The sequence below is a fragment of the Bolinopsis microptera genome, chromosome 11, assembly GCF_026151205.1.
Source record: "Bolinopsis microptera isolate Bmic1 chromosome 11, MBARI_Bmic_1.0, whole genome shotgun sequence".
Lineage (NCBI taxonomy): Eukaryota > Metazoa > Ctenophora > Tentaculata > Lobata > Bolinopsidae > Bolinopsis > Bolinopsis microptera.
In genome coordinates this window covers 9714145-9727045 of record NC_087082.1, presented here as the reverse complement: position 1 = coordinate 9727045, position 12901 = coordinate 9714145, and positions in this window count along the sequence as shown.

The window sequence follows — 12901 nt, the reverse complement described above, 5'->3', positions numbered from 1 at the left end:
GAAGATATATCCAAATAATACGACAAAAATCAACGAATTTGGTCAAATTTGGTCAAATTACGCAACTTTTACAGCTAATTTTGCTCCAAAAGCCGCGCACCATCGAATATGGCACCTAGGCGAAACTCACTGATCTTTCCAAAAAGGTATGAAAAATTTGGTATTGTGAAAATTCTCACAGTCTCTAGAAAACAATGGTACAAAAATTTTTAAAATCCGAGCAAGTACTTTATTTTATGGTGCAACCGTACCCCTATCGGTAGCTGTGAAGCCCTTCACAGTGAAGCCGAAGGGCTCCTCGTGCAGAAATGCATGAATATCTTCCTTTTTGCTTACACTTGTGTGAGCTTGGAGAAGCATCATGAGCGGGCGTTGCCAGGTTACTGGCTATCCCGTAAATGGAAGCTTAGTAAAAATAAAACAACAAATTATTTAAGTTTTCTTCTGATTATGTTTTTATTGATTTCACTAAAAATGTTTGATTTTCTCAAAGATAATTGTACTAAAAAATTCAAAATAAAAATGAGTAGCATTTTAAATCCTGACTTGTTTCTTTGAGTATGAGTATGAATGAGTGAATACGGTGAAATTAGATAAGTAAAATCGTTTTAACAGCTTGGTAAAGTCATATACAACAAAATAATTTAATCAAAATTCTTTATGCACTACCAAAATTAAAGTTTATTTTTAAATCATACGATGGTTTGCAATAAAATTACTTTAATATATATTTGGTGGCGGCTCATTTTATTGGCCTTAACCCAACTTTAACTAGAAATCTGAAATCTTGGGTATATGATTGTTCCATTAAATCATCCGTGTACCAAACTGTTGCTGGACACGTGTCATGTTATTGAATTTTAATACACTTGTTAGTATAACACCTTCGTCAACATAAATTATAGCATATCCAGTATCGACTGTAAAAGATCAAATATAAATAATCACAATCAAATCGCCTGATAACGATATAATTATGAGTATTTTTACACGCATTTTCAAGCTGTTTCATTATCCTACAAGAGCCTGTTTACAAGCAGCCGCATGACCGGCTACTCTGAGTAACTGACATGATGGAATGTTACAAAGTGTCTACCACTCCATAGATGTGAATTCTGGCGAGGCGATGCATATTTTAACACCTGACTGTGATTTTAGGGTTTACTCTGAGACCTGAGTAACTGACATGATGGTATGTAGGTGATTGAGAATGCTATACCTACCACTTTAATCTTCGGGAACCTGTGATGTTTAACTTTAAAAGCTATTACGACCTGCTTCCAGATTTAAACTTTTACCGGTTTAAGGGTAAACCCTGCATCTTGGGGCGTGTCAGACTCAGAAGGTTACTATACTATTATATCCAATACCAATTTATAGGTTATAAACCCACAAATTGTAACTTTAAAGATCTAACGTTCGTCCGCAGCTTGGTTGAGCGTAACAGGACCGGCATCTTGTGACTCTAGAGAGTGGTGCAAAGAATTGTAGTAATTACAGTTAATTGGAGTCATTGAACAATCATTGAACAATCATTGCACAATCATTGAATAAAGTCACCTCATTTGAGAGATGCACCAGCAATTAACCAAAGTAATTCATACTAATTTGATATTAAACAGATACTGCATGAAAGTCGAGCTCATGCCTTATACAGAAGTTGCTATTCCGAATTGTTACTGTATAGCGTATAAGTGCATGAAGTATTTTCTTTACACATTCCTTTACAGCATTCATGTTACAGCTATTACATACCTTCTACCAGCTTAACTAAAGTCCTTTATCCAGTTAGTATGTGATTTCATAGCTCCTTTCCCGGTTCACACTAAACTTGACAGCCACTCCAACACTGTTGCAATATTGTGTTAGATTGAGAGTTGTGAATATGTCGAGAGAGAGCTCCACTCCAACACTGTTGCAATATTGTGTTAGATTGAGAGTTGTGAATGTGAATATGTCGAGAGAGAGCTACTCCAACACTTTTGCAATATTGTGTTAGATTGAGAGTTGCGAATATGTAAGAGCCACTCCAATACTGTCGCAATATTGTGTTAGATTGAGAGTTGTGAATATGTAAGAGCCACTCCAACACTGTTGCAATAATGTGTTAGATTGAGAGTTGCGAATATGTGAGAGCCACTCCAATACTGTCGCAATATTGTGTTAGATTGAGAGTTGTGAATATGTCGATTTTCACTTAGATTCGATCTAACCACTCATGATCTTATTCTTAGCTGTTTTGGCCCCCTGCCAGTGCCATCTGGCATACAAACAGGGTTAACCATCAAGGGAGTTCCCCGTAAGATTAGATGCACTGTAAGCAGCAGTATAACAGAACCAACTGTAACTATATAACGATATAACTACTTGATTGACGATTTCAACCCTGGCCCTTCCAGAATTCCAGATCGTTGCTCTGCGAATTAACAAAGCAACGATCTCGATGCGAAGTAAAAATGTCAATGATAGTTTGCGCGGCGCGTCGAAGCGTCGAAGTCCTCGAATATAACTCCCTAAATTTAAATTTAAAATAGGAGGTCATGCCGTTTAGTTTCACTTATACAGTAAGTTCATATTCCGATAGCTACTAATACTATACAGTTTACTTTAGTTTCCAGGAACCATCCACATTGATCGTAAAGCCTTGTCTGCACTGATTCGGTCATGTCGCAAATAGGGCAGTCGGGTATTTTAACTTAATACCAATATGCTGAATTGCATTTGTCATACCATTTGGTAATTGGTATTCATTATTATACTATCGCGTGACTTACATAAACACGTTAGATAGCCTTGAGGGGCTATTCAAAACCCTAGCCATCTACTCTGACCCCAACCCTAATCCTAACCCAATCCCTGACTCATAGTGATGCATAATGCATATGATAAAACCCTACCCCTAACGAGAAATTAGAATTATAGGAACATCTCGAAGTTCGAGTATAAAGTGATTTAGCACGCTCGATAATTATAACTATTGACGTGCAAATAATTGGTCCCCTACAATATTGCGGTACCTAGCGAGCTGAATATTGCCGCTATTTAAGTCAAAGTTGTGCTAATCCTAGTCTGTGGTTACTCCAGGCATATAACCTGACCTCATGACTTAAAAGGTGAATTAAAGTGGTCAAACTTATAGTTGAGACAGCTGGTGGGTTAAAGTGGTTGAACTATAGTTGAGACAGCTGGTAGGTTAAAGTGGCTGAACTTATAGTTGAGACAGCTGGTGGGTTAAAGTGGTTGAACTATAATTGAGACAGCTGGTGGGTTAAAGTGGTTGAACTTATAGTTGAGACAGCTGGTGGGTTAAAGTGGTTGAACTATAGTTAAAGTGGTTGAACTTATAGTTGAGACAGCTGGTGGGTTAAAGTGGTTGAACTTATAGTTAAAGTGGTTGAACTTATAGTTGACACGGCTGATGGGTTAAAGTGTTTGAACTATAGTTGAGACAGCTGGTGGGTTAAAGTGGTTGAACTTATAGTTGAGACAGCTGGTGGGTTAAAGTGGTTGAACTATAGTTAAAGTGGTTGAACTTATAGTTGAGACAGCTGGTGGGTTAAAGTGGTTGAACTTATAGTTAAAGTGGTTGAACTTATAGTTGACACGGCTGATGGGTTAAAGTGGTTGAACTTATATTTGAGACAGCTGGTGGGTTAAAGTGGTTGAACTTATAGTTGAGACAGCTGGTGGGTTAAAGTGGTTGAAGTTGAACTTATAGTTGACACGGCTGATGGGTTAAAGTGGTTGAACTTATAGTTGACACGTCAATCTTACAGAAATTTGTCCTGAAGCGTTGTTGCAGGAGTTTCCATATAATAACGTAATGATGATCGTCTAACGCACCCCTTTACCTAGCTTGCTAATCTATTTCTTGCTTCTTTAACAGGCCCCTTCCAGACATTGCCACCTGCCACCTAATTTGGCAGGTTTTACATTAAGGCTGATAATCAATTTGAAGTCTTAAAATGATTCCCGCAAAATTAACCGAAATCCTGCCTATTTATCGTATTCGCGCAGAGTTGTATCTCACGTAATTATTTAATCGAGTTGTTGATTTATAGAAAAGCCTGCAAAATTAAGACAAAACCTGCCTCACCTTTCACCTACTCTCACTCTCAGCAGGTTTGCTCTATTTTGGCAGGTTTTCCGTTAATAGTTTATTAGCCTAATAAGCGGAACTCGGCTCATTTCTCTGGTAATGTGTTGATTTTGGGAAAGACTGGAGTCGGCAAATCAACTTGGATAAATTCGTTTGCCAATTATATCAGCTTTGACAGCCTTCAATCGGCAATAGAAAATAGCAAAGACGATCCAGTCGTGGCTAGTATTCCATCCAAGTTCACTTTTACAAAAGGTGGAGAAACGGAAGATGTTCTTATTGGGGATCAAAATGACCCAGGCGAGGTGCCTGGTGCATGATATTGGAAAATCAAATACTCAGGGAGCAAAAACCTGAACTCAGCTCATTTCTTTTAACTTGAGACCTACTCTATAAGCTTTTAAATTCACTTACAGTCCGGTCAACACTCAACACGGTCTTCTATATTAAATGTTGTAACTTTCTCCGTTGTAACGGGTCAGTGACTTGGGCAAGCTTTCTCTATTTGAAATAATACCTGACCCACATCTTACTTTGGTAGACAAAGCAAATAGACCCACAGGAATACTATCCCGGTTTGATCTTCCTAGGTTATCTTTCTTATATCGGTATAGTATACCCGGGCATCTAATCGCTTTTCTCTATTTGTCTATTGTTACTTTTATGTGTGCTAGTTAACTAGGGTTACGGTAACAGGATCAGCCTTAATACTCTACGATGGAGTATACATGAGTATGTAGAGACGACCGAAACAAGCACTCGACCTATTAATGCAGGTCACTTCGCAGAGTTACTCTTAGTTACTCAATATTTTAATAGAGCTGGTGAATAAACGCTTGTCTTGAGATATTTAATATTCAAACAGTTAGTCTGTTTATCCTTTTGGACTGACGGTAACAATGAGCTTAATTTTGTAATTAACCTTGTTGTTAAACTTAAACTAAATTGCGTTTGTCGCCTGACAAGATGAACAAACCAAATATTATATCACCCATATAACCCTCTCATAACAACTCACAAAAGTGCAGGACTCAGTAAGCCGTAATATCCTAGCTTAACTAATGCCCTTTATCAAGTGAGAGCTCAACTAATTTTCTATCGAATGAACATTGTTAGAAATTGAAAGCTTTTAGTTTTACCATCCACTGGAGCTTCTGCCATTCTCTGACGGGACCTTTATTTCGCTGCCTACTTATAAATTAGTTTATTGTAATCACTGCTCATTTGGGTCATTCTTTTTGTTAACAATCCTGTGAGCAGAGTTTAATTCTTAATAAATGGTTAACCTACGTGTCCTAAGAGTCGACATATATATAAAACCTAACTTTAACGATTTATTACTTGTTTATTATTTGAAGGTGTTCTTTAGTTAACCGATTTCTATTCGACAGATGTTGAAAACAACTTTTGTCTTTGCTGTGGCGTTTGTGTGTGTTTCCACTGATATCGGAGAAAGGAAGGGAGTAACCATATCTATCCCGGGAGAAGGAACTGATCTGATGTTAGCTACAGAAGAGGGTATGGGAAGTTTTTATTGTGACAATACAGCGGCAGCATCATGTGAGTATGTATTCACTACTGTCAAAGGTCCTAACACCATTTGGGATATCATACCCTACAAAGAAGGAGAAGAGGACTGCTACAAGATTGTTAAAGCAAGCGGATACTCTGCCGGACAAACGATGACCGCAAGGAATGCTTGGAAATGGGCGTCGATTTTTGAGGACGATAAACCTAAGCTACTAACCTCAGATCCGTTGAATCCCGAATCCAAATGTTGGCAGTTCGACAGTGTGGGTCTTGACAACTTCAAGATCAAGAAGAAACTGAAGGATGCTGCTGGTATGTTTATCAGAGCTCGACCCATAAACTTCAAGGAGGACTCAGTTCCAAAGACGAGGAGGTTTTGTTCGGTATCGGATGACGATACCTTCAACGTTTGGACGATCAAGAATGCATAGACATTTACTTGAAACAATGTATCGACATAACAGGAAATTTATCGCCATTTGAACTTGGTGTACCGGACCCAAAAATGCGAAGAATTTGAAATATTTTCCTTTGAAAGTTTTCCCTTGAAAGTGCAAGTGTACATTTTAAATCGTTAGATTTATGAAGAACTATGGTTTTATAACAACAATTGGTTAAAAATCAGCAAAATTTTAATTTCAACTTGAAATCATAATACAATGATTTTCATTGCATTGGTGGGGTGCCGGTAGGGTGTCATATCAGGATACTGGGTATATGATCTCCGATTATAAAGAAAAAAAAACAACAAAAATAGTTCCTGCTACATGACTAGATCATGTTATTGATATTTTGGACCGTATCAGTGTCATGTTTATTCCAAGTAATCGATCGTGAATATAAACTGCAGAAATATTTCATCAGGTGATTTAGTTTTTGGTAGGTATCACGTTTATAATGCTTACGCTTACCAATACCAATACCCTGACCCCTAATAAACTCTTTTATCACGTGTCACTCGACTTATCCTGCGACTGAGATTGTTTATTGGACAAGAACAATTTATGGGGTCAGGAGTGGCAAGTATACTCTGTGGCGGTGGTATATTTACAAAACTTTTGATTTGCTTGCTGCGATACAGCTGTACTGAGTGTACTTCCTTATATGGTTAAAATGCATCATCTGAAACTATGCTTGGTGTAGCTTGTTGGGATAGTATAGGAATTCTAGTTCATATAGTTGGGAATGAGGTAGTTGTCTGTTCACAGATCGCCCTCCTAAACTTACAAGGAAATATTTCCTGTAGATCCTTGGTATATAATTATAAGCAACATTTGACAGAGCATTGTGTGGAGTGAGCTATGTGCCCATCCTTGGAGAACCCGGCGAATTTCCTTGCTGTACGGCAGTGTTAAACAAGGAACTGAAACCGAGGGGTTCCGTTCAGGCCCTTCACAATTTGTTTCTGTGTAGTTCTAATGTACCGTCACAATAGTGACTTTAAATATATAGTGTGTTTCATAAATAGTGTCCTGTCTTCGATTTCTTAGTGTCTGTTTTCCCGGTCTCACCATCCTCAAAGAAGAAGGGACCAAAAATACCATAATACCCGATCCCCATCGAAGCTGTGACTTTCTCTCTAGTGATAAACGACTCAACTGTGGCGTGGGGTTTCTCAAGCCACAGTTGAGCAAGGGTGTCATAGTTTGCTACCAACAAGAGTGATTTCAGTTTTGACTCTGATATAAATTTTGGAGTTACATTTATATTATATACTGACTCATTATCATTTATCATGATAATGAGTCAGTATATATAATATTAATGTAACTCCAGAATTCACTAAGCACACTCAAACCACGAATGACTCACGGAATTCTTGCGAGAATTGCATACATATTTCAAGTTTTAGATTTATGGGTTCAACATATATTCCGAGAAAGTTTTGTAAAATTCCTCAATTAAATTTACTGTGAGTATCGCCTGCCAGTGTCTCTACATAACTACTTCACTAGTTTCTTATTTCCGTTATAACAATCCGGTAGGCTAGATGCTGCCGATGTACAAAGTACACCATATTTTTGTCAGATTTGTGCCTCGCCCTCAATAAAATAGAGGTAAATCTGAAAAGTTCTGGAAAGATCTTGATTCCTCATCCCATCTTGTGCTTATAGGTCTCTTAACTCTTAAACGTTTTTTGTTAAGTGTGGGAATTAAACGAAATGGATATATATCATGATCACGCTTAGTTCTGTTATCCGAGTGTGCTAAATCACTCTACTCTCCATTTTTGAGATAAGGGACCCAAGCAGTTGAAACCAACTCCAATCGCGATGTATTTTCGAACGCTGATTCCAAATCACCCCACATGACATGGGGTTAAAATGCTCCCCTGAAACCGGTATGATAAAATGTATCGTTATGACACGCACTACCTGCACTTGTAAAACAAGTTTTATTTTATAAAAAACGTTTAAATTTAAAATCAACATCACGAAGGAGTAGCTCAATTAAAGTGAACATGGTTATAAATCACTCTACACTCGAACTTTAAGATTTTTCCAAAAGGGACCCCGACAGTTGAAACCAACCTGAATCGATGTATTTTTGAATCACCCCAACGTATTTTCGAATCACCCCACTACACATGACATAGCGTTAAAATGCTCCCCTGGAGGTGCAATGTTTTGCCACTTTATTACTTTACTAGTGTAACCCAGCCTTCGGCCGGGATTTCACTGCCGCAGTTAAAAAGGGTAGGAGTAATTACCCGCTGAGTCAAAACCCGCATTAGGTGACCTAATAGTTTCTTAAACAATAATCTCATAATCAGTTATTTCTTGTGGATAATTAAGTCATTATTAGCCATGAGGCACCACATTCCATAATCATAAGGTCTGAACACCGAGTATTACACCTCATCACTCCCGTCTTGAACCGCTTTCTATTTTTATTTAAATCGTTATAGAAATTAACCCTTGTTAACTCCGCACCACACCCGCATATTATATTTGAAAACACGCATAACATTTTCGTATGAACTCTCTCTCTCTGCAGCCCAAACAGACCCCAATCACTAACAGTCCCCCTCCCCTTATGAGCTTATGGTATTACATTACAGCGAATCTTCCCGGGCTAACGCAATTATGACGCTACTTAAATGCAGCTACATATTATACAGTAATGAGATATAGAGAGCAAGCCCCGTAACTCTTGCCGTTCTGCTCAAGCTATTTTATGCAACATTTGTGGTACAAAACCGTCAATTAAACCACTTACCACCGGCCGATTTTAAAAAATTTGCTTACGGGCTTCATCAGATTTTTGTCCGCACTATACCGAAAAAACCAGTCCCGTAACTCTTACCGTTATTTTTGTATAACCGTGCGGAAATTACACACAGACAGACACGCACACAGACACACAGACACACACACATTCTGGTGTTATTAAGTTGAATACTTGCGCTGCGATCTTTACATCTATTTAGTTTCATATCTAATTCAACTGTTTAAACTCAAATTGACTTACTAAAGATGCACAAAAGAAATATCATAACACCCGTATAGCCTTACATAAAACATTCACAGCAGTGGTAAGCCGTAAAATAAATATCACGGGGTGGTCTTTATCAAGTGAGAGCTCAACTAATGTTCTATTGAATGAACATTGTTGGAAATATAAAGCTTTTAGTTTTACCATCCATCGGAGCTTCTGCCATTCTCTGACGGGACCTTTCTTTCGCTGCCTATTCATGAATTTATCTATTGTAAACTTTTCTTATTTGGATAATTTTTATCGTTATATTTGATGAATAGAAACGAACTTATAAAAGCACAAAAGAAACGTCAACAAGTCTGTGAGCAGAGTTTATTTTTCAATAAAAGTTTAACCATACGTGTCCTATAACTATAAGGGTTGCCATATATATAGTTACACAACATAGTTTTCACGATATATTACTTAAGGTAATCTCTAGTTGAATTGATATCTATTTGAAAGATGCTGAAAAAAATTGTTTTCTTTGTTGTGGCGTTGGTGTGTGTTTCGACTGATGCCGGAGATGATATCGGAGAAAGGAAAGGAGTGACCATCTCTATCCCGGGAGAAGGAACTGATCTGATGTTAGCTACACAAAAAGATCTGGGAAGTTTTTATTGTGACAATAATGTGGCATCATGTGAGTATGTATTCACTACTGTCAAAGGTCCTAACACCATTTGGGATATCATACCCTACAAAGAAGGAGAAGAGGACTGCTACAAGATTGTTAAAGCAAGCGGATACTCTGCCGGACAAACGATGACCGCAAGGAATGCTTGGAAATGGGCGTCGATTTTTGAGGACGATAAACCTAAGCTACTAACCTCAGATCCGTTGAATCCCGAATCCAAATGTTGGCAGTTCAACAGTGTGGGTGGGGACAACTACAAGATCAAGAAGAAACTGAAGGATGCTGCTGGTATGTTTATCAGAGCTCGACCCATAAACTTCAAGGAGGACTCAGTTCCAAAGACGAGGAGGTTTTGTTCGGTATCGGATGACGATACCTTCAACGTTTGGACGATCAAGAACGCATAGCCATTTATCAATTAAAGAATGCATCGACAGGAGATTTATCACCATATTTGAACTTTATCCCGGACCCAAAATAACTAAGAATTTGAAACATTTTTTTAAAAAATCTCAAAGTGTATTAGTGTAACTGTAAGTACGTGAATATTTAAAACAGTTAGATTGTTTAGATTTTTTGAACAAATTTTAATTTCAACTTTAAATCAAACTGATTTTCATTGCATCAATGTCATAAATTAAAACAAGAATTACGCCCGTTGTTTCGTTGTGGCGGGCGCTCGATTTCCATTACACTACAAGTTAGCTCTAATCAGCCCACTTCATAACAATAGGGAAACACTTGTGATTCAATTCTGCAATTGCCGTAGAAGTTAAATTTTATCTGTAACTTAAGAAATTGTCAGCAAAAGGTGAACTATACTCGTATTTTATAATTGTTCACATCAGTACACTACGCACAGGGAGACTAAAGTGCAAAGAAACTGCTGCTGACTGCTGCTGACTGCTGCTGACTGCTGCAGCAGTTAGCAGCAATCAGCAGCAGTTAGCAGCAGTTAGCAGCAGTCAGCAGCAGTTAGCAGCAGTTAGCAGCAGTTAGCAGCAGTTAGCAGCAGTCAGCAGCAGTTAGCAGCAGTTAGCAGCAGTTAGCAGCAGTCAGCAGCAGTCAGCAGCAGTTAGCAGCAGTTAGCAGCAGTTAGCAGCACTCCGCAGTAGTTAGCAGCAGTTAGCAGCAGTTAGCAGCAGTTAGCAGCAGTTAGCAGCAGTTAGCAGCAGTTAGCAGCAGTTAGCAGCAGTTAGCAGCAGTTAGCAGCAGTTAGCAGCAGTTAGCAGCAGTTAGCAGCAGTTAGCAGCAGTCAGTGAATACTCTGTCCCATTTTCAGTTTTTGAAGCTGAAATTTCCAGGGCCGAATTTTAACAGTTTTGACCGAATGTTGGACCTGCAACCAATTAGTCAGTCAACTATAGATGACAAATGACACGATTGAGGTGCTGGAAGTTTGATTTCGGTCGGAGAAAGCTCACCGCAGAAAGCTTAACAAAACGAAAAGTTGCATTTTCAAAACTCTGTCCCATTTTCAGATATGAAAATGTCTGAACACACGTTTGACAGATTGGATGAAATTTTTGCCCAGAAACTAATTAGTCAGTTAATTGATGATGGTATGAAACCAAATTGGGGTACTGCAAGTCAAAATCTCGAAAAAAATTGGAAAATCATACTGTCCAATACTCTGTCCCATTTTCAGTTTTTAAAGCTGAAATTACCAGGGCCGAATTTTAACAGTTTTGACCGAATGTTGGACCTGCACCCAATTAGTCAGTCAACTATAGATGACAAATGACACGATCGAGGTGCTGGAAGTTTGATTTATGTCGGAGGAAGCTCACAGCAGAAAGCTTAACAAAACAAAAAGTTGTATTTTCAAAACTCTGTCCCATTTTCAGATATGAAAATGTCTGAACACACATTTGACAGATTGGATGAAATTTTTGCCCAGAAACCAATTAGTCAGTTAATTGATGATAGCATGAAACCAAATTGGGGTACTGCAAGTCAAAATCTCGAAAAAATTTGGAAAATCATACTGTCTAATACTCTGTCCCATTTTCGGTTTTTGAAGCTGAAATTTCCAGGGCCGAAATTTTACAGTTTTGACCCAATTTCTGACCTGCAACCAACTAACCAATTAGTCAGTCAACTATAGATGACATATGACACGATTGAGGTGCTGGAAGTTTGATTTCGGTCGGAGGAAGCTCACAGCAGAAAGCTTAACCAAACGAAAAGTTGTATTTTCAAAACTGCTGTCCCATTTTCAGATATGAAAATGTCTGAACACACATTTGACAGATTTGATGAAATTTTTACCAAGAAACCAATTAGTCAGTTAATTTCGATGATGGCATGAAACCAAATTGGGGTACTGCAAGTCAAAATCTCGAAGAAAATTGGAAAATCATACTGTCCAATACTCTGTCCCATTTTCAGTTTTTGAAGCTGAAATTTCCAGGGCCGAAATTTTACAGTTTTGACCGAATTTCTGACCTGCAACCAATTATTCAGTCAACTATAGATGACAAATGACACGATTGAGGTGCTGGAAGTTTGATTTCGGTCAGAGGAAGCTCACAGCAGAAAGCTTAACAAAACGAAAAGTTGTATTTTCAAAACTCTGTCCCATTTTCAGATATGAAAATGTCTGAACACACATTTGACAGATTTGATGAAATTTTTACCCAGAAACCAATTAGTCAGTTAATTGATGATGGTATGATACCAAATTTGGGTACTGCAAGTCAAAATCTCGAAAAAAATTGGAAAATCATACTGTCCAATACTCTGTCCCATTTTCAGTTTTTGAAGCTAAAATTTCCAGGGCCGAAATTTTACAGTTTTGACCGAATTTCTGACCTTCAACCAATTAGTAAGTCAACTATAGATGACAAATGACACGATCGAGGTGCTGGAAGTTTGATGTCGGTCGGAGGACGCTCACAGCAGAAAGCTTGACAAAACGAAAAGTTGTATTTTCAAAACTCTGTCCCATTTTCAGATATGAAAATGTCTGAACACACATTTGACAGATTGGATGAAATTTTTGCCCAGAAACCAATTAGTCAGTTAATTGATGATGGTATGAAACCAAATTGGGGCACTGCAAGTAGAAATCTCGAAAAAAAAAATTGGAAAATCATACTGTCCAATACTCTGTCCCATTTTCAGTTTTTGAAGCTGAAATTTCCAGGGCCGAAATT